Below are 24,264 nucleotides of genomic sequence, written 5' to 3' on the forward strand. Positions count from 1 at the left end.
ATGTGAAATATTATACAGTCGTAAAAATGAATGAGGTACTGACACATGCTATGACATGGACGAACCTATAAACATTATGTTAAGTGACAGAAGCCCCACACAGTGGGCACATTTGTATTATTTCATGAAATGTCCAGAAAAGGCCAAACCATAGTGACAGAAGGGAAATGAATGGTTGCAGGGACTGAAGGAGGTGGCGATGAAGAGGGCCAGCTGATGGTTACAGGGGCTTCTTTTTGGAGTGATGAATACGTGATGGGTTAGATGACGGTGATGGTTGCATAGGCTTGAGAATGTACAAAATGACACTGAATTTGCAGTCTCCGAAGGTGAATTTTATGGCATGTGAATGACATCTCAAAAAATAATTTTGAAAATGAAAATTGCCAGTTTTCCCACTTTCACTATCCACTATCCACTATTCACTGCCTCCATCTCTCCCTTCTCCCCACGTCATTCCTTTTGACGCCCACCCCTGAGACTATCTGCCAACCTCACTCCCCCGAGCAGCCCCACGAGGCCTCCCAGGGAGCCCCTGAACCACTGGGCGCCTGCGTCCTGTGGCTGTTGGAGCCGTTGCCCAGTGCCCGTGTCCCACAGCTCTCACCCATGACAGTGGGCATGTCTGTAGGATTCTTCTCGAGCATTTCACTTGATGGTGATGTTTACAGAAGGTGGCACACCCCCTGGTCAATGGAGGAAGCCCCTCAAGTTAATACTTAGGCCTGTCCAGAAGTTTGATCTCGTCCACCAGTAACCTCAACATGCTGTGCTCTGAAAGCCAGGTTGGACGCCTGCAGGCACTTGCAAATACTGAGGACTTCAGAGGCATTTGGGCCTCAAATTGAGGCCTTGTACCTCCACATGCGATGTGACCTCAGCCCTTTGCTGCACCTCTCCTAAGTGAAATGGCACAGGAATACTGGCCTTGCCTGTCGTTGCCAGGCTTAACTGAATAGTGCATTAGCTGCCCTGGTGCTTAGGTGTTGAGTATATGGTGATTTGCATTCCAGGCCGTATTCGTTTCCCTCCTGATGCAGCACTTCTCTTGGCCCTGCCCCTACCGTCAGCTGCCCCTAGGATAACTCTGAGCCCTTGCCACCTCTCTGGGAGATTTCCCTATACCCCCACTATAATCACACCTGCATAAGGCAACTCAAACCTTTCAGACATGTGTCCTGAACCTCTTGTTTTCTTAAATACCTCTGTGGTGGTTGTGAGACTTAAGGCCAACCTCCCCAAGAGACTTTTTCTATTTCTTCTAGTAAACCTAGACTCACCTTCCATCATCTTCAGCTCTACTCACATTTTGTTCTTTCAACCCTGACCTCTGACCCTGCTTTTCACTTCTGCCCTTTCACCCTCACTCCTGCTTCCTTTCTTAAATCCATGAATCTCTTTTGACCTTCCTGGCCCTGGGCCACGTTCCTTCCTCTTTCCTCAGTTTTTACCCCTTTCCTCCCCTCTCCTTCATTCTCCCATCCGATTTTCAGTCCTTCCTTTCTCATGCAGACATTGATTCCAACCCCGTCAAAAACAAAACAAAACCAAAAAAATTAAAGCACGCCAGAGTTATCAGCATCTCACAATTCAAAAGGTTTATTACTCATCTATTAATTCTATTACATTTACTTATTCAGTTTTATTGTTTGAAAATATATCAAAATAAATAGAGGAATTTATACCTATCTTATTTATATAAGGAAGAACAGCTGGTACCCCAGGCGGCACCAACATTCCTAGCAGCTCTTACTATAAATATCCGTAGTAGTAAGCAATTTCCATTTCTTTTTGCCTCTCAGTGAAAAACTGCAGTTTCCCCAAAGAGGTGTATTTGGCAGCATTCACACGTTCTTGTTGAGCCCGCCTCTTCATGGCCTCCCGCTCTGGTCTGTGCTCTTGTTCGATGGGCTTTGACATGACTGGCTCAGAAACGTTGGGTTCCCTCCATGGTCTTCGTTGCTTGCTGAAGTCTTGGAGTAGAAATGGGGTTTGGAGCTTGGGTGGGGAGTGGCGCTTAGTCACAGCAGGGGGAACCGGCTCCCGCTGGAGAGAAGCGCCAGATGAAGTTTTGTAGGATGCAGGCCTAGGAGCAACAGACTGAGGGACACTAGGCTGGGTATGGTCGGTCCAACCCGGATGGGTTGGGTTGGTCACAGTTGGCTGAGCTGGTTTGGCAGGACCAGGCAAATAGGCAGGAGCTGGCTGGGATGAAGTGGCTGCAGCAGGTTGAGCTGAGTTAGTAGAGGCAGTCTGGGCACGGTCTGCCACAGTAGGCAGATGTGAGACCAGAGACTGTGGCCTCCGAGGAGCAGGTCGAGCTTGAGGCTTGTCCCAGGCAGAAAAAGGCAGAGGTATCAACTTGACCTTCCCACGAGGAGGCAAGTGATCCTGGGATGGAGATGGAAACTCTGTTTCAGCACTGCTGTCTGGTTTCTGGGTTTTGACTTGAGGTTTCTCAGGGCTCTTACCCTCACGTGGGGTACGCTGCCATGGCTGGCTAGGTGGGGGTGACTGGGGGTCTTTAGGGTTGCTTGAATTTCCCAAGACCCGACAGGAAGAGAGCCCAGTTTTCTTGTCATTCTTCTCCCCCAGTGCATGAAAAACCTTCCCAGACTCCAGCATGCACATGCCTAGGGAGGTTCGAGGCTTTTTAAAGCTCTCTTGGATAAGCTCAGTTTGGTGTTCCTTCCGCTTCATCTGGGGAATTGTTGGCTTCTCTTCTGCCTTGACTTTGTTCCCTGACTGCTTATTCTCTTCAGGCTTCTTTCTTCCCCTGGCCCTTGTGGTCTTTTCCTGCCCATGGCTCTTAGTTTTGCTGATCTTTCTGGATGCAGTTTTCTGAGGTTTGCCTTTCGAATGCTTGGCCGTGTTCACAGGAGCCCTGTCACTGACTGCAGCATTGCATGGAACCACTTCTCCCCCTAACAGGCACTCTGGATTCCTTGGCTGGATTTTGGACTTGGGAGCACCACTGATAGGCTCAGAGGCTTTATGTTTGTTCTTCCTGGGTTGATCAGAGGGAACCTTTAGGACACTTGGCTTTTCCTGTACCTGATTCATGTTAAGATGAATGGCTCTGGTGTCTTTGGCTTTCATCACGTCGGGACACTTGGATTGATCAAGAGCTTTCAAAGAATTAAAGATATATTAGTAAAAATGCATAACAAGCAACAAAATTCAATCAATATGAATGTATAGGTAGGCAAATTATATATAGACAAGTATTTCAATTGAAACTGGTACAAAGCAGACAGCCAAATAATAAGTGTAAAAGAATTTCATTATTGTGCTCATTCATATTTTTACCCAGCAAGTCACAGGTATTAAGCCTGGTAGAAATATATATTTCAAAGAATAGAAATATATCATAAGCAGAAAGGAAGCTTAAAAAGTATCAAGAAGGTTTTTGTATTTATCCTAGAACTTAGATTATAATCATCTTCAACATCCAAGAAGATGACATCCCAAAACCTAGAAAAACCATCATCACTTGAATCCAATTAAAAAAGATTTTCAAATGTAAGAAAATCCAAAGGACTCCACAATATTGTTTTAGATAAATGCAGATTTTTTTTCCCACGCCGCGTGGCCCTGGCAGTGAAATCGTTCAGTCCTAACCACTGGACCGGCAGGGAATTCCCTCAGTGTGGAACTAGAGATGTGGGGCTTGACTTTTTCTTTTCCTTCTTAGGTAGCTAAGATCTAAAAACGAACGGTGGCTGTTGATCAATGTGCTCTCTGTGTTAGGAGGGAAAGAACTGTAAAGACGAAAAGCAACCTTGCCGTAGAACCTACATATCACACAAAGGAAATAGTCCTTCTGATTCAACTTAGAAGATATCATTTAAAATTTGTAATTGGTAATATGTCTACATAGTTTAAAAATTAGGAAGAATAAAACATTGAAAAGCAGACCCCTACATAACCACTTTGGTTCTTTGTATATAGGAAGCATCATTACTAAAACATATTTCTAAAATGTTGATATTCAAAAGTATCAAGTGCCAACTGTATTCAGAGAGGCAATAAAAGCAAAAAACACTGAGTATGACTTTTCTGATAGTCTGCCTTTCCTGGTGCTACCCTGTTCTGGGCTTACTTTCCTCCTTAGTCTGTTAAAATAAGGATTTGCTACAATCCACTTTGTTTTGCGCTGCTCTGAGCAGAATTCACTCTATGCTGTTTCTGCTTTAATTTAAAATCTTTGGTTCCCATCAACATTCCATTGCAAACTACGTTTTACTTGAGAGCTCCTCTATGCTTTCCCTCTTCATTCTTATATTTTTTCCTATCACTTGGTTCCTGTCAGTCTTGGCTGATGAAAACAATCCTAAACATCCTAAACGTTAGACTCTGGGCCTTTCTAGAGCCCAGTACTCTCCATCCTCTCTCCCTATTTTCTCCTTTCAACTAGTCGAAATATTAGTGGAGGGAGATGGAACATCTTGCTATATATATTGCTAGTTTTCTGTGTCACCTGGCGTTTCTATGTTTCTGTTGAAACACTCTTGAGAAGTCTGTGATACCATTTTCTACATGGGTACCCTTTAAAGCTCAATATTAGAAAAGAAATGGATCAGAGTGATCAACCAATGTAGTATCCTAACATAACAGAGAAGGAAAAAATCATGCGTTGCGAAACAGTCAATGATTTCTCCAAAGTCACACAGATAGTAAATGCCAAAGTCACAACTGAAATAAGGTCTCCAGACTTGTAGTTCAATACTTTCCCTCATTATTCCATGCTAATTTGAAACTACTACTAAATTTAGGGGCAAAATTAATCTGATGAAAAACTTTAAAAAGTTTCTTTTCTAACCTGACATGGTCAGAGAAGAGGAAACAGCACCTGCAGATAGAAGGGATGAGGAGACACCACCAGAAGATGTCTGAGTGGCTGCAGCTGAACAGTACAAATGTCACTGGACACTGGTCACTGGTCACTGGTCCATTGTGATGATCCGACTTTATTTATGACAACTCCACGGAAACCCCAAGACTCTACCAAGTGGTAGTAGGTTTGGTAGGAGAATGATGTGAGAAAGCAGGCAGTTGAAAGATATGAGATAGCCAATGGGGAGGTCCGATCCCCAAGAGGAAGGTGGGGATGGGTGGAGAGGGTGTAGGAGAGCTAAAACACCACCTAAATTTCTTAGCTCTCGGGAGGAAATCCTAGAAGACAGATTTACTTCCCCAGGCTCTTACATTAGGGAAAACATTGCAACATTTCTTACAGATGTTCATTAATATAATTAACAAACAGTTACTTATATTCTACAGAGTATTATATTTTATGTATCATATACTTAGAGCTATATATATGTTATTAATATCCTTAGGAAGGAAAGAGCCATCTAGTTTGAACTATTACAGTTGTTCTGAAATCATATCTGTCTAATTCGTGAACTTATAGCAGCTTTTAAGGAGCAAAAGTAGGGATTCAGAAGCTCTTTTTGTAACTTGGTTAAAGAGTAGCGTGAAGTTTGCTGAGTGTACCTTGTGGGGAATGTTGTGGTCCAAGGCTCTTCTCTTTTAGTTTCTTCTCCTTGATTCCTGCCTTCCTTGGGTTGGGCTAGGCTTGCCCAGGTTGGACTTACGTTTCTCTTCTGCTTTCTTTCTTTTTTTTTTCCCATTTTGGGCATTGTTTCTATGACAAGCCTTGATCTTGCATTCTTACCCTCATGGATGTTACTTGCTGTCAACTTCCAGCATCAGGAGCCTTCTTTTCAGTGCCTGATGCTTGACAGAATAGATTCTGCCCATGGGAAGCAAATAGCAGAGAGCTAGGAGACAGAGCTGGTTGCAGACCTTCCCTCTTCCAGCCTTTGGTTGGAATACTTTTGCCCATAATTTGCTACCTATGTTTCCTTGGGCCACACTGGTATCCTGCCATCCAGCTCTTTTATATGTGAGAGACATTCTGAATACTGTGGCTTTTTCTTTGCACAGAAGTATATACAGTGTGGCAGTTACTGTAATCTCCTCCCCATTTCAAACAGCCACTCTAGACTCTTGGGCCTCTAGGATTCTCTGTCTTGTATGCTTGGGGGCAAGGCCAAGCAAAATGAAGAGGAGAATAATTAGAGAAGGAAGAGGACATTGCTGGAGAACTGGGAGCAGATAAGGTGAAAGGGACCAGGAGAAAAGAGATTCATGTAGATTTGTTGGTTTCTGTGGGAAACAGGTAGACACACTTTGGCCGCATTTTGTATGACCAGAACAGGCAGTCATAGATATAAGTAGCTCGATAGTGCAGCGACTGCCATGAATTCTGAACACTAAAGGGAACAGTCTTACATGTATTTCTCATTTTGTTTTATGTCATATTACCTTCTTAATAGAATTCACTGGTATGTTTGTAGAATACAGATTTTTTTAAATGGTTATTTAAATGGTTTAAATGGTTATTTAATTTTTTTAATTTTTAAAAATTTTTTCAAATGGTTATTTCCTTGTCATATTTTTAAGGACTCCAACATTGTAAGACATATTGCATGTTTTTCTCATGACAGTTTTTTCTCTTGAAGCATCATGAACGAACTTGACCTGTTGTATTTTGTGGAGAAAGTGTAAAAATGGTCTGTGAGAAAGACACTGTGGTGAATCGAATTATGCACCCAAGCGTAAGGAGCAGATATCTGCCATCAGCCCAATTTGGCCTGGATTGCCTCTGTTTTAGTTCCCGTGGTTAGTGCTGTTCTCCCTAACTGCTCTTGTGACGGTGATAATGTGAGTAAGGGCTGATTGCTGTTGATTTATATGTGAGGTTAGCTGGTTTGAGGGAGGAAATCTATGGACCTAGTCATTTTCCTTGGTGGTAAGCTTTCAGGGAGGGGTGCAAAGATTGATCTTTCTGGGGACTTTTCTAGTACCAGGAAGATATCCCGTAGAGGGGACCTCGAAAGACACACGTGTAATTTTTAGGCCTGTTTTTCCTGTTAGGAGATATGAGTTGTTTCACTGATGGGGATGATGCTTATCTGAGAAGAAATGGTGAAAGGTGTAGTATAGAGATGTGGCTGAAGCTTTTAAGTTTTTCTCAGGGCTTTTCCCCTAAGCTTCCTACTTCAGATGGCCTACTTACATGATACTAGTATGTGATGTGAGGCTAACAACTTACTAAATACCTGCAAGCCAGATCAGTCTCTTTTCTCTATATTTCCAAGGAAAGTAAGGGACCCATAGCTACTGCAGGTTCGGGTGGGTGGTGTGAGATTGGGGGAAGTGTGGTAAGATATTTTGGTATCAGTAAAATATTTACATATTAAAATATTCAGTTCCAACATTCAATTCTATTGAGGCAAACCCTTAGTTAGGTTTTTCCTGGTTCCTAGCCTATGTAACTTATTTTCTCTCCCTAGTTCCAGCCATTTAACTTTAGCTTGCAGGCTCAGCTTCATCCTAACCTCTAAAAGAATCTTACATGTAGGGGAAAGAAACTAAAGACCTCTCTTTCAACACTTAGGAACATCAGGCCCTACCCTGACCTGAACCTTTATTCTTAGAGTTAGGGTACTGTCTAGTCCCCTATACCCACTTCCTGCATTTTGAAACCATCAGGTTAACTGAGACATGTCTTGGTGTAACATCCCCAGTTCGTCTACCCCTGAGGCTCTCCTTATTTCTTCCCATTGTCACATTGTGATTTAATTAAATACTGGAATCCCTCAAATCCTTGCATGGTACCTGAGGCCCTATGGGATACTGGTCAATTTTGTTAGTGTCAAGTACTTAGCTGTGTGATTCTCCAAATACCCCTTGCTCCTATATTTTCCACGCGAGCATACTACATACCCATTAAGGCATTGTTTCATCTCATGTTGCACCCACTCCCATCGAGAGGCCTACTCTTTGCTACTTCCCATACTTTCTGGAAACCCTGTTCTGGCCAGGTCTGGATTGTTTTGTGTACCCACCCAAAGCCTGTGTCTTTTAGCAAGCTGGAACTATAAGGCCAACATAGATTTTCTAGTTTCTGATAGATTTATGTCACAATTTGTACATTGTCATGTCTATAGATATTTCTATCAGTTGTACTTTTTGGCCATTACAAGCCTATTGGATAATTTTCATAAATTGCAAAAGAATATTTTATGACTTAGCACCAAATCGACTGTGCCTAATTGTAAGTTTGTACGTTGTGTACGTTGTGCTCACTTGTATCTTTTCTTTATTTAAATAGTACTTTACTAGTATTGTCCCATTTGTAATTATGTGGAAGTTTTCAGAATTGTAAATAAATGCTTGTGGATTGAAACTTGGTTAGAATATTACTGTCCCACATACGTTAAAGGTAGTGAACTTTTTACTCATTCATTCATTATTCATTCAATTATTCATTCAATAATTCTGAGCTTCCTGACTCAGTTTACCCACCTCAAATGGTTGTGAAGTTTACTAACAGTGTATGTAAGATACTTCCAGAAATGAAAAACTAAAAAGTAAAACTAACAAACAACACTTGTTATTATAAATAACAATGGAATTTAGTATGCCATTATACCTTCAGACGTACTGTAGGACATGCTGTTCTTTGCTGTTCCACTTGTGGCAGGATTCACAGTTTTTCTAACAGGTACAGATCCCTATGCCTGCTACTGTGAGGACATGTTATACTTGAGCTCCACTCTTATCTCTCTCAGGCTTTTTGTGGTATTGTCTACAATGTAAATACATACTGTCAACCAACCTCCAGCATGATACCAGGCACATAATGGAAACCCAATAAATGTTTCACTATGAGTGGAGTATAAGTTGATAGAATATTTTTGAAGGTCGATGAGGCAGATTAGATTGATTGAAAATCTTTCAATATTTTAAGTTTGCATCTCTTTCATTCCAGAAATTCTACGTCTAGAAATTTATATATAGCTCTACACATGTATAAAGAGGTTCACATTGCAGCCTATCTGTAACAGAGGTCAAAAACAAAAAGCAAACAGAATATCCCCAAACTGAAAACAAGTAAAAGTCCATGAATATTGGACTGGCCATGTAAATTATGTAATGTGACGCAGCTATTAAAGAGAATAGAAGGGATGTACGCAAAAATTGACTGGGAACATCACTATCCAAGACAGATTGTAGACTGTGTATACTATACTGCTCTTCTATAAAATACAGGATTTCCATTACGTAGACATACGTACAAGATAGAACAAGTGTGAATGTAAGCATTTGGGAAATATCTGAAAGAACCACACAAGAAACTGGGAGAGTGGGACAACTTTCCATGTCCCGTACGAGTGGAATTCTGAAGGGTACACACGCGAACTAATGAACGTCTGCTACCAGCCTCCGGCTAAGGAGGGAATTGCAGCCGTCAGAGGCCTCTTCCCTACTGAAGCGTCTCCGTCCGCCGGCGTGGTGACGTCATCTGGACGGGCCGTGGCGCATGCGCAGTAGAAAGAGGCGCGCGAGCCGCGTGGGCTTGTGCCTGGGCGTTTGTGTCTCGGGGCTGTGTGCTGGCACCAGGGCCGCCGGGTTGGCGACTTTGGCACTCTTGGCGTTGGGTGGTTGGCATGTTGGGGGTGACATGAGCCAGTGGCATCATGCCCGTGTGCACTGGGGTCAGCGTCGCGGCTTTTCCGGACGTTGGTCGGCCAGGAGGAAGGGCGGAAAGCACATCCCGGAAAGGTAATACGCCTCGGCCCCTGGGCGTTGCCGGTGGAGCTCAGAGCCCCTGGGCCTGGGCTTCGTGTCTTGTGCTGTCTCCTGTCACTGTTGCCCCCGGCCGCTGCCCCGTCCGCGCTGTGCTATAGAGGGTATTGGTCGTCTCGCGGCTGAGTTCACAGTGGTTGAAAGGGACAGTGTGAGATGTTCTGATTTGCCCCCACCGTTTTAAAAGGGAGGCTCTGGCCATTTCTCCTCGGGTAAAATGCAGAGGGACTGCTTTTTAAGATGGGACTGTGAGTGTTGTGGACACTCCTTAATTACCAAAATGAGGTCCCCTTCTATTCCTCAAGCTGTGTTGTTTTGGCAGAGAAAATGTGAGTAAGTGGAACTGCAACTAAGTTGAGTGAAAAAACGCACGGGTACTGCCGGATTTTCCATCGAAACAGTTGATTTGTGGTGTCTCTAGGAATTATAAAGGCCATACTGTTGCTTGCTAACCGGTGTCATTTGAGAGATCTACCTCTGTGCGTTCAAATGATTGATTTTGGACTTGGCTCATGTGTGCAGTAAACCCTTTAATTCCCTAAGACCTTCCTTTCCTCCATCTCATAGCCCATTAAGCCCGCTTCAGTTTATCTCCTGAGTTTCTTTTGAATCTGTCAACTCTTCCTCAACATGCTAATACTGAACTTGCCTGTCTGTTGCAATTAGGTCCTAACTCGTGTCCATATTTCTTGTTTCCTTCCAATCCATTCTTCACACAAGAAACCTTAAAAGCAAGTTGGAACATTGCTCATAGTCAGCGCTCAAAACCATTGTTTTGAGAATAGAAAACACACTGTTGGCCTTTAAGACTCTTCTTGGTCTAGAATCCTCTCTGCTTCTCTAGCCCCATCTTGTGCCACTATTGCCCCCACTTTCTTTGCTTCAGATACACTGAATTAACCTTAGTTCTCACTCATCTTACAGAAATCAGTTCAGATATTATTGTTCACTGTGATTCCTAGCATTACGAATTTTATCATCAGGTTTTGTATGAGGACTAAAACACAACTGTGAAGTGGAAGAATTGAGTTCAAACACTTTCAGTCAACATGCATGTATTAATGATACCATTGTAGTCAACACCGGGCTAGGTTGTATCAGGGATACAGAAGGTCTGGCCATCTCTGGGTTTAGATATCCCTTATTTGTGGAGACCTTTGCATTGTTTTGTTGCTTTTTATCTGTTTTCAAGATGGGGAAACAGGAACAAGGGTAGTATAGCTTATTACAAGGTGGGGTTGAATAAGTGGAGCAGCAAATTGCAAAGCAGAAAGAAGAGGGACCTACTATAGAGGGATATGCTTTCCATTTGCAGGGCACATTCATCCTATGCAGGGAAACAGCCTAACATAAAATTTGCCTAACAAAAATATATTAATAGTTGGAAGGACTATCTCCCAGTTGGACAGCGGATGCCTGGGACTCGTTTCATTGCTTTCAAAGTTCCTTTAAAAAAGGTAAGCAAAAGTTATTACCGTATTCTTCCAGAAATCTGAATTCACCATATAGAGCCCTGGCTCTCAACACTGTCATACTCCATTTTGCCTTTTTATAGAAAATAGTTTTTAATACCTCCTTTACTATCCAGAAATGGAATTTATAGATAAATACAACCTACTATTGTACTTAATTAAAAAAAATCCCAATGGAATGCCCTAAGTATAAATAAAGAATAAAGTAATGATTATGACAGCAATATGTATCTCAGTATGTAAATGTTTGGGGATGACTATACTAGAAATAAAGAAATAGTCAGTTACTTGTACCATGAATGCAATAAAGTATGGACTTTGATTGATAATGGTGTGTCAGTGTTGGTTCATGAATTCTCACCAATGAAGCACACTGGTATGGCATGTTGATAATGGGGAAGGCTGTGTGGGTGAAGGAGAGAGGGTATAAGTGGGAACTGTGTACTTTTTGCTCAGTTTTGCTGTGAATGTCAAACGGCTCTAAAACTAGTCTACTACTTTAAAAAGAAAAGTGTGTTGCTGGCACTTGAATAACCAAACAGATCAATGGAACAGAGAACATAAATAAGCCAAATACATAAAAGAATATTTAGCAGTGCAAGCCATCCTTCATATAGGTAGATATTGAAGAAGTATTTATTTATGTGTCTACTTACAGGCACTCTGCTTGGAGCTGGCAATCCAGTGGTAGGCAAAATTGATGTGGTCCCTGCCTTCTGGGAATTTACAGCCCAGTTAGGACACCAACATGAAATAAACACACATAGAAATAAATATATAGAAGTGAACTTATTTTCTTCCGTCTAATCTCTCTGGAAGAAAGGATTGTAATATCGCTTGTAAATTCCAGAGGAGGAAACATTACTTTGAGTCTCATATGTTAGCATCACAGGGTTTGAATAAATGGATAATATAGTAAAGGATTTTGGACACATGTTCCTTCTTATTTTATTCTTTCTGACAGAGTTTTGAAAAGAATCTTGCTCCAGAAGAATGTTTTTCCCCCTTGCATCTTTTTTAAGAAAATCCAAGAACAGAATGAAGAACTCGGGCTGATAATTGACGTAACATACACGCGCCGCTCTTCTAAGCCCGAGGTAAATGGAACCCGTAGTTGAAAACGACCTTCTTTCTGATACTGTCATAATTCATAGAAATTCAGTAGTTATCATCTTATGCTAAGGTGAATCCTGGCCTTCTTTTCATGGGTTCAGAAAGGGAAGCTAGTGGTTTCCTTAAATACACATTTGTAATTGCTGTTTCAAAATGAGATGAAAGATATGAATTGAACTATAGTATTTGGCAGTAGGCTGTAGATATGCTGAAGAAATTCTATAAGCTTCCATGTTCTATGTTTTGAAAACGAAGTAAACTTTTAGCAAGAATGTTAGTAGCCTAAAAGGAAAGAAAGGTATGTCCATTATGTCTTTAGCACTTATTTGAAGCAGTTGCCTGAGCAGGTTTAAGCATCAGGGTAAAAGACAATTGTTCTCTAAGTTTTATGCTTTCTTTTCCTAATACCTTCTGAGAGAGTACAGAAACCCATATATTCTCTTGGCCCATGTAGGACATACCAGTGCAAAAGAATTATCCTTCTTCTGACCTGTTCCATGGCCTTGGGAGACAGTAACACCTAAAGTTTGTTAATATTTGTATAGCCATTTAGAAAGTTCTTTCATATCCATTGACTTAGTTAATCCTTACAACAATCCTTTGCTGTTGAAGTGGAAGTAGTACTGAGATCTCCTTCTGAGTGCTTACTCTGCACTAAGCTCAGAGGATAGACAACTACAGTTACTAATTTTACAGACGATGAAACTGAGTCTCGGACAAGGAAGAACTGAAATTTCAACTCAGTTATTCCTCTATTTTTTTACTGTGGTAAAATATACATAAATCACATTTATTTTAACCATTTATAAATATGCTGTTCAGTGGCATTAAATACAGTCACAGTGTTGTGTAACTATCACCACTGTCTATAACCCAAACTTGTTCATCATCCTCAACAAAAACTCTGTAACCGTCCAACAGTTACAACCCCGTTTTCCCTCCCACCAGCCCTTAGTAACCTCTATTCTCTTTCCTGTGTCTATGAATTTGCCTCTTCTAGGTACCTCGTGTAAGTGGAATCTACAATATTTATCCTTCTATGTCTGGCTTATTTCACTAAGCCTAGTGTTTTCAAGGTTCATCCATGTTATAGCATGTAACACAGTGCCATTCCTTTTTTGCCTTAATAAATCCCACTGTGTGTATATACCGTATTTTGTTATTCATCGGTTGATTGACACTGGGTTGTTTCCACCTTGTAGCTATTGTGGATCATGCTGCTATGATCATTGGTGTTCAAATATTTGTTCCAATCCCTGCTTTCAGTCCTTTCAGCTGTGCCGTGTAGGTAGTAGCAGAGTTGTTGGATCGTATGGTACCTCTACGTTTAACATTTGAGAAACTGCCAAAGGGTTGTCTACAGTGTCGTCTTGTTTTTAAACAATTATCAGAAATTTTAAACATATACAAAAGTATACAAAATACTGTAAATTTTCCCTGTATACCCGTGAACTCATCCAGCTTTAATATTTACCAACTGATGGCTGTCATGTTTTATCTATACCCCCACCTGTTTCACCCCATTCCATGTTATCTTGAAGCAGCTCCGAGACAACATGTAATTATACCTATACATTAAAAAATTATTTATTTATTTATTTATTTATTTATTTATTTACTTACTTACTTATTTATCTTTGGGCTGTGTTCGGTCTTGGTTTCTGTGCGAGGGCTTTCTGTAGTTGTGGCAAGCGGGGACCCCTCTTCATCACGGTGCGTGGGCCTCTCACTATCGCGGCCTATCTTGCTGTTGAGCACAGGCTCCGGATGCGCAGGCTCAGTAGTTGTGGTTCACGGACCTAGTTGCTCCGCGGCATGTGGGATCTTCCCAGACCAGGGGTCGAACCCATGTCCTCTGCATTGGCAGGCAGATTCTCAACCACTGTGCCACCAGGGAAGCCCCACCTATACATATTTGGTATGTATATTTAAAATATAGGACTTTTATTCCTTAATATCATTTTTTAATAGTAAATACCCAGTGAGTGCTCAAATTTGCAGTTGTCTCCTAAATGTCATAAAAAAATTGTTTTTAAGAATTTTGAATTAGATCCAAATAAGGTGCACACTTTGCCGTTGATTGTTAGGTCTCTGAAGTCTTATTTAATCTATAGGTTCTCCCTCCATGTCTTTCTCACTTTTTTTTCCTCCTTGAATTTTATTTTTAAAGAAAGCAGGTAATTTGTCCCATGTAGATTTTGATGGTTACATTCCATGTGTTGCTAACATATTCTTCAATCCTTTTATTTCCTGTAAATTGGTAGTTGATCAGAATGAAGCTTGCATGTTTTGTTTTGGCAAGACAGTTTCATAGGTGATGATGTGTTGTTCCATGGAGACTTATAGTTTTCTATTTCTGTGATATTAGCAGTCACTGATGATTCATACCTACATCCATTAATTCAGTTGAGGCTTCCAAAAATGGTGGGGGCTTCCCTGGTGGGACAGTGGCTGAGAGTCCTCTTGCCAATGCAAGGGACACAGGTTCGTGCCCCAGTCCGGGAAGATCCCACACGCCGCAGAGTGCCTGAGCCCATGAGCCTTGGCTGCTGGGCCTGCGTGTCCGGAGCCTGTGTTCCACAATGGGAGAGGCCACAACAGTGAGAGGCCCACGTACCTGAAAATTAAATAAATAAATAAATAAAATGGTGAATTCTGTTTTTCTTTTTTTCACTTATTAGCTGGGTATATTTCTATAAGGAGAAGATTCCCCTCATCAACTATTTGGTTGCCCAGTTGGAGAGGCATGATTCTCTTCTTTGATTTAACAGTTTTCAAAATAATGAGTTGATGGACAAATATCCTCCAGTGGTGACCAATTTTTTAAATTTATTTATTCATGTCACTGTGGACTCCGCTACAGTTACTATTCTAACTGAGGCCCTATGTTTGACCAGTTGGAGCTTTCAGTGACTCCTGAGTCCTTTTGACATGACATCAGTTATTTCTAGACTTTTTCAGTAGTCAGAGCTAGGCAATATGTATGTTTGTTGCTAATATTTCTAAAATGTGTCATAGGTTCATACTGCTACTTTCCATTTAAATTCAGAACTAGAGAATTTTCACTTATCCTTTTCTGTCTTCTATTGATAGTCTACTTTCTCCCACCCCAAGAATACCAGTTCTCAACACTGCCTGAAATTTGCTCTATTTCCTCATTCAAATCCAAGTTCTTCTGATTGTATTCTACTATTCTACTTAGATCACAGCCTCTGTATGGCCCCTGAAATGTAAGATAGAACATAGATGTAGGTAGAACTGTTTATATCATTTTGAGTTACATGTGCATTCATTCGCATAGATTTGCTTTTCGTTTTGCATGCCTAGTAACTGTCCATTCTGCAGTTTTAATGAAAATCAAGTGATACTTACTGGTTAAAGTAGCTTTGGAGAAAATGGCTTTTATCAGAATGACTGACATACTAAGTTTAATGTCCTCTCTTGGTTTACATTCCGCCTTCTCTAATTAATTTTTTATTCTTTCCCTACAAAGGAAATAATACGTATTTTCATGGTTTTGCTTTATAGGACTTACCAGAAACTATTCCTTATTTAAACATTTGTACAATTGGGCATCCGGTGCCAGATGATGACACTATTATTAGATTTCAATGTGCTGTTAGTGGATTTCTGAAAGAAAATAAAGATAATAGCGAGTTCTTTTTGTTTTGTTTTTTTTCCCTTTACCTGAACTTTGGTATGCATTTTGAGTGGGGTTGGGATTTTTAACATTTTTAATAGTTGTGACATTAGGCCTGTTGTGTTTGGTAACATGAAGGTGGAAATGTCAGATGGTGCTAATACAGTATGGTGTTTTTCCTGTTTATGGTCACAAACAATTTAGTTGAGTTTGGAAAGTGATTTTTGTGAGAAATATGAACTGAACTAGCTTACTTATCTCTTTTTTAAACATTTGAATGGAAAAGACATAAAAAAATAAAAATGTTCTTTTGTCCTATTTATTGGTTGAGAGGTGGAAGAAAAGGTTAAGACTCTCAGGTATATAAAAGAGAAAACATAAAGCAAAAGTTCGGAGTCGAACAGATCCCTAGAAGCCAAACAAAACAGAGTGGACCAGAAGTGTGGCTTCCTCATCATATGTGTTTAAGATATTTTTGCTGCTTTTATACTTTGGGTGCAAGTGAGGAAGAACACTACCACCTCTTATTCATGTCTTGACAGACAGGAAGAACTTAAAAGGCTGGTGTTTTCTTGTTTCTGCTTTAAGATGTACTCTCTTGATACTAGGTCTTAATAGCGTCCTTGCCTTTTTCTACCATCTAACTGTCAGAAGGAACATGGTATTTGCCGTGTTTTAAGGCTGAGGAATCTTTTCTCTTTGGAACACCACTGACCCACATGAGAAAGTGTTCGATTTGTCCTCTTTCTAAATTTAGCCTGAGGAATGTGCACCTAACAGACAGTAAATATTCCATATATATAAAAAATGATAAACACATATACATAAAACAGGGAGTAGCGAGAAGGAATAGAGATGGAGGTGGGAAGATAGTGGATAGGAGGTGAGAAAGAGAGGGAGAGACTGGAATTTCAAGATAAGTTTTCATTCAATAACCTGGTTGCTTAATGCAGGTCCTTGCTCCTAAATATCTTAAGCCCTATTCACGGATCTTCCCTGTACTTTAGCTTTAACACTTGAGAGGCTTGGCCTTGCCTGTGATAACCAGGGTGTCTAGAAAGGAGGCAAATTTTCTGATTTGTGTAAACTGTAGTCACAGAAATGTGACCTCTTAAGATGTTAGGGTGCAGCTGCCAGCCTCCTCACTTCCTCCAGGCTCCTTTGTGTGTGTTCTGTGTGATCCACGTGGGCTAGAAGATCCTTTCAAGTGCATGAGAACATGTTTGTAAACCTTGATTGTTCACATGTTATACCAAGCGTCGTCCATTGCATATGCTGACTCCTCTGTGGGTCTTCTGCATGCAGTGGGCTAACTTCACCATGCTCTCTGCCATTGCAGTCTCAGGACCTTAGTTATGATCCATTGGTGGCTTCCTCTGCTATAAGCCCCTCCCAGAGATGCCAGGTTCACTGATAATGAGGAGGAGACTATACTATCAACTCCTTGGAATTGGTAGAGACTCAGACAAAAATTGTTTTAGTAAACACCGAGAGCCTTATAGGTTGTTGTTAGGGCACAGGGATACAGAGGTGACTAGAAGGCTTTGTTCAGTAGCAACGTACAGTTATCTAGGAAGACAAACATGTAGTGACTCTAAGTGGGTTAATTATATTAAAGAATCAAGTACAACAGGAATATAGAGGAGAAACTGAGGAAGGCCTGACTGAGGAGACAGCGTTTGAGCTGAGCTTTGTGGAAGAGGATTTTGCCGGAATGAGGAAAGGACAGCCCAGGTATTGGGAACAGGTACCAAAGGCACAGGGCTTGATCTTGTGCTCTGGAGGGGCAGCCTCTTGGGTGACTAGAGGGTAGTGTGAAAGGGCAAGGAATTCATACATTCCTTTTCAGCAAATATTTATATAACACCTTCTAAGTTGAAGGCACTGTTCGAGGCAGTAGGAACAGAACCAAGTTCGTGCCCTTATGTACTCTACCTTCTAGTGCGGGAGAGAGATGAGTAAATAAGTAAATATGTGGAGTGTCAAGTGGTGGTAAATGCTTTGGAGAATAAAAACACAAGATGGGGCCTCCCTGGTGGCGCAGTGGTTGAGAGTCCGCCTGCCGATGCAGGGGACACGGGTTCGTGCCCCGGTCTGGGAGGATCCCATATGCCGCGGAGCGGCTGGGCCCGTGAGCCATGGCCGCTGGGCCTGTGCATCCGGAGCCTGTGCTCCGCAACGGGGGAGGCCACAACAGTGAGAGGCCCGCATACCGAAAAAAAAAAAAAAAAAAAAAAAAAAAAAAAAAAAAAACACAAGATGAAGAGGTGAGGGAATGTGGTAGGTGATCAGGGAAGTCCCCTGTATTACGATGTCGATTGAACAGAGCCTTGAAGTGAGAAAAGAGCCATTGGATATCTGGGAGAGTGGAGATGGGTTGGGAGGGTGTGTTCTGAAGCAGAAGGAATAGTAGGTGCAAAGTCCCTGAGGCACGACTGTGCTTGACATGTTTGAGGAATAGTAAGGAGGCCAGTGTGGCTGGACAGGGGAAAGTGAGTGAGGGCAGGGCAGTAGAGAATGGGATCAGGGAGGCTGGCAGGGGAAAGGAGGGAGGTGGATGATGTAGGTCCTTGTAATTTAGTTTGAACTTATCATTCAGTTGGACAGACAGACTGATATTTGTTTATAAAGAGTACTCAATGTTGTGCTAAAAACTTGGGCTTTATTCTGTGCTAAGTGAAGATATTTAAGCAACAGAGCAATCCAGCCAAGTTTCTATTTTAGAAAGGTAACATCTTCCATGTGGAAGATCAGTTGAAATAGAAGTGATTGTTAGAATTGTAGGGCGGTAGTAATCCAGGCAGGAGATGATGAATGCCAGACAGCACGTAGTCACAGACATACCTTTTGCAGAGATCAGCTACATGTTGTTGTTGTTTTTTTTACTTTCTCATATAATTTTTTTAAAGTGCTGGAGCACGAAATACTGTGGCATAGTTGGAAAAATCTGAGACTCGATTCCAGCGTTTTTTCAGATTTCCTGCTGTGCAGCTTGGGCTTATGTCTCAAGCCTTACTTTTTCATTGTGAAATAAAAATGGTAGTAGTTAACCCGAGAACTTCAGAAGGACATAGACATGTGGCATGTGAGGAGCAGTGAATGAGAAAAGGAATGGAGGTGCTTTGGGACCCCAAGAGCCCTTCAGAAACTGTTTGTCCTTTTTAATATTGAGCATTAAAATTGAAGGCATTCCATTTCTTTCAGTCACAAACAAATTGTATTCTTCTGATAGCCTGTTTTTTATTCCACTCCCTTTTTCTTTAGTCAGATCAGTTCCTGATGGACATTCTCCATTCCACACTATTGCATCTGATTGGTGACTATGCAAAATTTCCCAGAGAAAATGAATTTTGACTTTATAGTAGTTAATTCTTTTTTTTTTTTTTTCGCGGTATGCATGCCTCTCACTGTTGTGGCCTCTCCCATTGCAGAGCACAGGCTCCGGACGTGCAGGCTCAGCGGCCATGGCTCATGGGCCCAGCCGCTCCGCGGCATGTGGGATCTTCACGGACTGGGGTATGAACCCGTGTCCCCTGCATCGGCAGGCAGACTCTCAACCACTGCGCCACAAGGGAAGCCCAGTTGTTGATTCTTGATAGTACATTCCTGCAAAAACACTCTTTTCTTCCGAGGTTTTCCTTTTCAGGATAGTGGTCGTTTTGTGGTAGCTAATAAACGCTACTCTTCAGAAAATTGTATAACTTGTTTTTAGTGTATCTACTTCGCTTACTTAATTCCATATTCCCTCTTTTATAGACAGACTTATTGGTGTCCACTGTACCCATGGTTTAAACAGGACTGGCTACGTCATCTGCAGGTGAGTGGCCAAGAGGCAGACCATGTTTAAATTGTTCTGTTTACAACAGTAATGTAAACTAATGTAAGCTGAATGTAAAAAATGCAGTCAGAGAAATGTATGAAGTGGAAGGCAATTTTGCCACCCTACTCAGAGGTTACGATCAGTAATAATTTAGCACATATTTTTTGAGACATAAAGAATCCAGATATAAGTATATACAATGGTCCCTTGGTATCTGCAGGGGATTGGTTTTAGGACTCCCCATGGATACCAGAGTCCTCGGATGCTCAAGTCCCGTAATGTAAAATGGTGTAGTATTGTCGGCCTTCCATATCTGCAGGATATGGAACCTTTGGATATACAGAACTGACTGTACATGTGATTTAATTGTATAGTATTTAGACATTCTGGTTTATAATTTAATATATGGTGGACATCTTCCCATAAAAATATTTGGAGACTTCAATCTTATTTATTCATTATTTGTTTCCTCCAAATTTGTTTCAGGTAGTTGGATATAAATAAATGAACAAAAACTTAAGCAAGATACATGTAAGAATTTAATAGAACCTGATACTCTGATTCTTTCAGTTTTTCTCAAACTCATCATGGGGCTTGTAAGAAAATTAACCAACATGGATACTACTACAGTTGAATGTCGAATCCTTAAGTGCTTATGACATACCAAATTCTTCAATACTGCTCTTATGAAGAACTCTTCAAGAGACTTGTGTTTTGTATGTAGAAAAGTGTTGATTTCTTTGAGGAGTGAAGCATTCAGCTTTAGTGGATAAATCCTTGTTAGGCTGAGGCAATCATTATCATACCCCTCTTTGCCATAAATTGTCTTATGAATGGTCATATCAGTCTGTTTTGGCAAATGAGTAATTAGGGGAAGGGTGTTATTGTGCTTATGAGAATGATATTTTTCTCTGAAAAAAGATAAATATGCATTAGGAAAATGACCATTTGGACTCTTTTTCTGCTTCCTCCTTGTTTTGTTAGAATATGATACTTGGTTTTACAGCAGCCATCTTGTGACCCTGAGATGATCGTATGCCAATAAGGACAAATGGTAGATTAGAAAGAACCAGCAAAGACAGAAAACAGCATCATCAATAGTAACAACAATCACAGCAAAAGAACGATGGGACCTTAACTTGTGGAGTTCCTATAAAGTAAAAAATAAATGCTCTATGTTTACTCTAAAAACAAAAGAACTATGCAAATAAGATTAAAACTACTTTTTTTGGTGCCAGTGTTATAAAATGTAGCTTTAAGTAAAACCTTGACTCAAATGCCAGCAACTTCCGAAAAGAATTTGGATAGGGGGAAGCAGAAAGTTATCTTACTTAGGAAAAACAACCACTGTCTTTATGCTAATCCTTGACACAGAGTTAAAACATATATAGGTGCTGTAACACTTTACATAAATCCTATATACTGGAGCAATAACAAGATCTAAATACAATTATATTTTTAAACCTTGGGTGAAGGCTTTCCATAAAAATAGCATCCTACTTTTCCCCCTAAATTTCTAAACTATCACGTACTTTTCCCCAACATCTGCAGCCGTTCAGGAATTTTTAGGAAACTTTCATGCATGATCTTAATTCCTAACCCCCGGCTCTTTGGGCTCAAAGACAAAAGATCAAAACCACCAAAAACTATGGTTCTCTTGAAGTCAGGTGAGAGACACTGACTCAGTTAGACTCGTAGGACAAAAGCAGTGCTGCATCAACTGTCTCCATGCAGGAGGGGCACGTAAGGGATCTCATCAGCCAGTCATCTGTACAGCCCAGGTGATCTGCATACACAGCAGAAATCAAACTGGGTTCTCGTAAGCAAAGTCCATCATACAGATCACACACTCCCGCATCTTGTTTTTTTTTTATTTTTTTAATATTTATTTTTATTTATTTTTACTTTTATTTTTTTTAATTAGTTTCTGCTTTATAACAAAGTGAATCAGTCATACATATACATCTGTTCCCACATCCGTTCCCTCTTGTGTCTCCCTCCCTCCCTAACCCACCCCTCCAGGCAGTCACAAAGCACCAAGCTGATCTCCCTGTGCTATGCGGCTGCTTCCCACTAGCTATCTACCTCACGTTTGGTAGTGTATATATGTCCATGCCTCTCTTTCGCTTTGTCACAGCTTACCCTTCCCCCTCCCCATATCCCCAAGTCCATTCTCAGTAGGTCTGTGTCTTTATTCCTGTTTTACCCCTAGGTTCTTCATGACATTTTTTTTTCTTAAATTCCATATATATGTGTTAGCATACGGTATTTGTCTTTCTCCTTCTGACTTACTTCACTCTGTATGACAAACTCTGGGTCTATCCACCTCATTACAAATAGCTCAGTTTCGTTTCTTTTTATGGCTGAGTAATATTCCATTGTATATATGTGCCACATCTTCTTTACCCATTCATCTGATGATGGACACTTAGGTTGTTTCCATCTCCAGGCTATTGTGAATAGAGCTGCAATGAACATTTTGGTACATGTCTCTTTATGAATTATGGTTTTCTCAGGGTATATGCCCAGTAGTGGGATTGCTGGGTCATATGGTAGTTCTATTTGTAGTTTTCTAAGGAACCTCCATACTGTTCTCCATAGTGGCTGTACCAATTCACATTCCCACCAGCAGTGCAAGAGTGTTCCCTTTTCTCCACAGCCTCTCCAGTATTTATTGTTTCTAGATTTCTAGATGATGGCCATTCTGACTGGTGTGAGATGATATCTCATTGTAGTTTTGATTTGCATTTCTCTAATGAGTAAAGATGTTGAGCATCCTTTCATGTGTTTGTTGGCAGTCTGTATATCTTCTGTGGAGAAATGTCTATTTAGGTCTTCTGCCCATTTTTGGATTGGGTTGTTTGTTATTTTGCTATTGAGCTACATGAGCTGCTTATAAATTTTGGAGATTAATCCTTTGTCAGTTGCTTCATTTGCAAATATTTTCTCCCATTCTGAGGGTTGTCTTTTGGTCTTGTTTATGGTTTCCTTTGCTGTGCAAAAGCTTTGAAGTTTCATCAGGTCCCATGTGTTTATCTTTGTTTTTATTTCCATTTCTCTAGGAGGTGGGTCCAAAAGGATCTTGCTGTGATTTATGTCATAGAGTGTTCTGCCTATGTTTTCCTCTAAGAGTTTGATAGTTTCTGGCCTTACATTTAGGTCTTTAATCCATTTTGAGCTTATTTTTGTGTATGGTGTTAGGGAATGCTCTAATCTCATACTTTTACATGTCCCTGTCCAGTTTTCCCAGCACCACTTATTGAAGAGGCTGTCCTTTCTCCACTGTACCTTCCTGCCTCCTTTATCAAAGATAAGTTGACCATATGTGCGTGTGTTTATCTCTGGGCTTTCTATCCTGTTCCATTGATCAATCTTTCTGTTTTTGTGCCAGTACCACACTGTCTGGATTACTGTAGCTTTGTAGTATAGTCTGAAGTCAGGGAGCCTGATTCCTCCAGCTCCGAGTTTCGTTCTCAAGATTGCTTTGGCTATTCGGGGTCTTTCGTTTTTCCAAACAAATTTTGAAATTTTTTGTTCTAGTTCTGTGAAAAATGTCAGTGGTAGTTTGATAGGGATTGCATTGAATCTGTAGATTGCTTTGGGTAGTAGAGTCATTTTCACAATATTGATTCTTCCAATCCAGGAGTATGGTATATCTCTCCATCTGTTTGTATCATCTTTAATTTCTTTCATCAGTGTCTTATAATTTTCTGCATACAGGTCTTTTATCTCCTTAGGTAGGTTTATTCCTAGATATTTTATTCTTTTTGTTGCAATGGTAAATGGGAGTGTTTTCTTGGTTTCACTTTTAGATTTTTCATCATTAGTGTACAGGAATGCCAGAGATTTCTGTGCATTAATTTTGTATCCTGCTACTTTACCAAATTCATTGATTAGCTCTAGTAGTTTTCTGGTAGCATCTTTAGGATTCTCTATGTATAGTATCATGTAATCTGCAAACAGTGACAGCTTTACTTCTTTTCCAATTTGGATTCCTTTTATTTCCTTTTCTTCTCTAATTGCTGTGGGTAAAACTTCCAAAACTAAGTTGAATAAGAGTGGTGAGAGTGGGCAACCTTGTCTTATTCCTGATCTTAGTGGAAATGGTTTCAGTTTTTCACCATTGAGGACGATGTTGGCTGTGGGTTTGTCATATATGGCCTTTATTATGTTGAGGAAAGTTCCAACTATGCCTACTTTCTGGAGGGTTTTTATCATAAATGGGTGTTGAATTTTCTCAAAAGCTTTCTCTGCATCTATTGAGATGATCATATGGTTTTTCTTCTTCAATTTGTTAATATGGTGTATCACATTGATTGATTTGCGTATATAGAAGGATCCTTGCATTCCTGGAATAAACCCCACTTGATCATGGTGTATGATCCTTTTAATGTGCTGTTGGATTCTGTTTGCTAGTATTTTGTTGAGGATTTTTGCATCTATGTTCATCAGTGATATTGGCCTGTAGTTTTCTTTCTTTGTGACATCCTTGCCTGGTTTTGGTATCAAAGTGATGGTTGCCTCGTAGAATGAGTTTGGGAGTGTTCCTCCCTCTG

The 24,264-nt window shown here is 40.7% G+C and overlaps 1 pseudogene across 1 annotated transcript in view; it reads left to right on the forward strand.

The window, feature by feature from the left end:
- Window positions 1–24,264, forward strand: part of LOC309795883 (RNA/RNP complex-1-interacting phosphatase-like) — a 79,244-nt pseudogene that overhangs the window by 46,021 nt on the left and 8,959 nt on the right. The window contains exon 5 of the transcript in view: window positions 19,649–19,705. The product of the transcript in view is annotated as an RNA/RNP complex-1-interacting phosphatase-like (transcript). The remainder of the gene's footprint in view (window positions 1–19,648; window positions 19,706–24,264) is intronic.

This window comes from Mesoplodon mirus (genome assembly GCF_964341445.2).
Source record: "Mesoplodon mirus genome assembly, chromosome: 20".
Lineage (NCBI taxonomy): Eukaryota > Metazoa > Chordata > Mammalia > Artiodactyla > Ziphiidae > Mesoplodon > Mesoplodon mirus.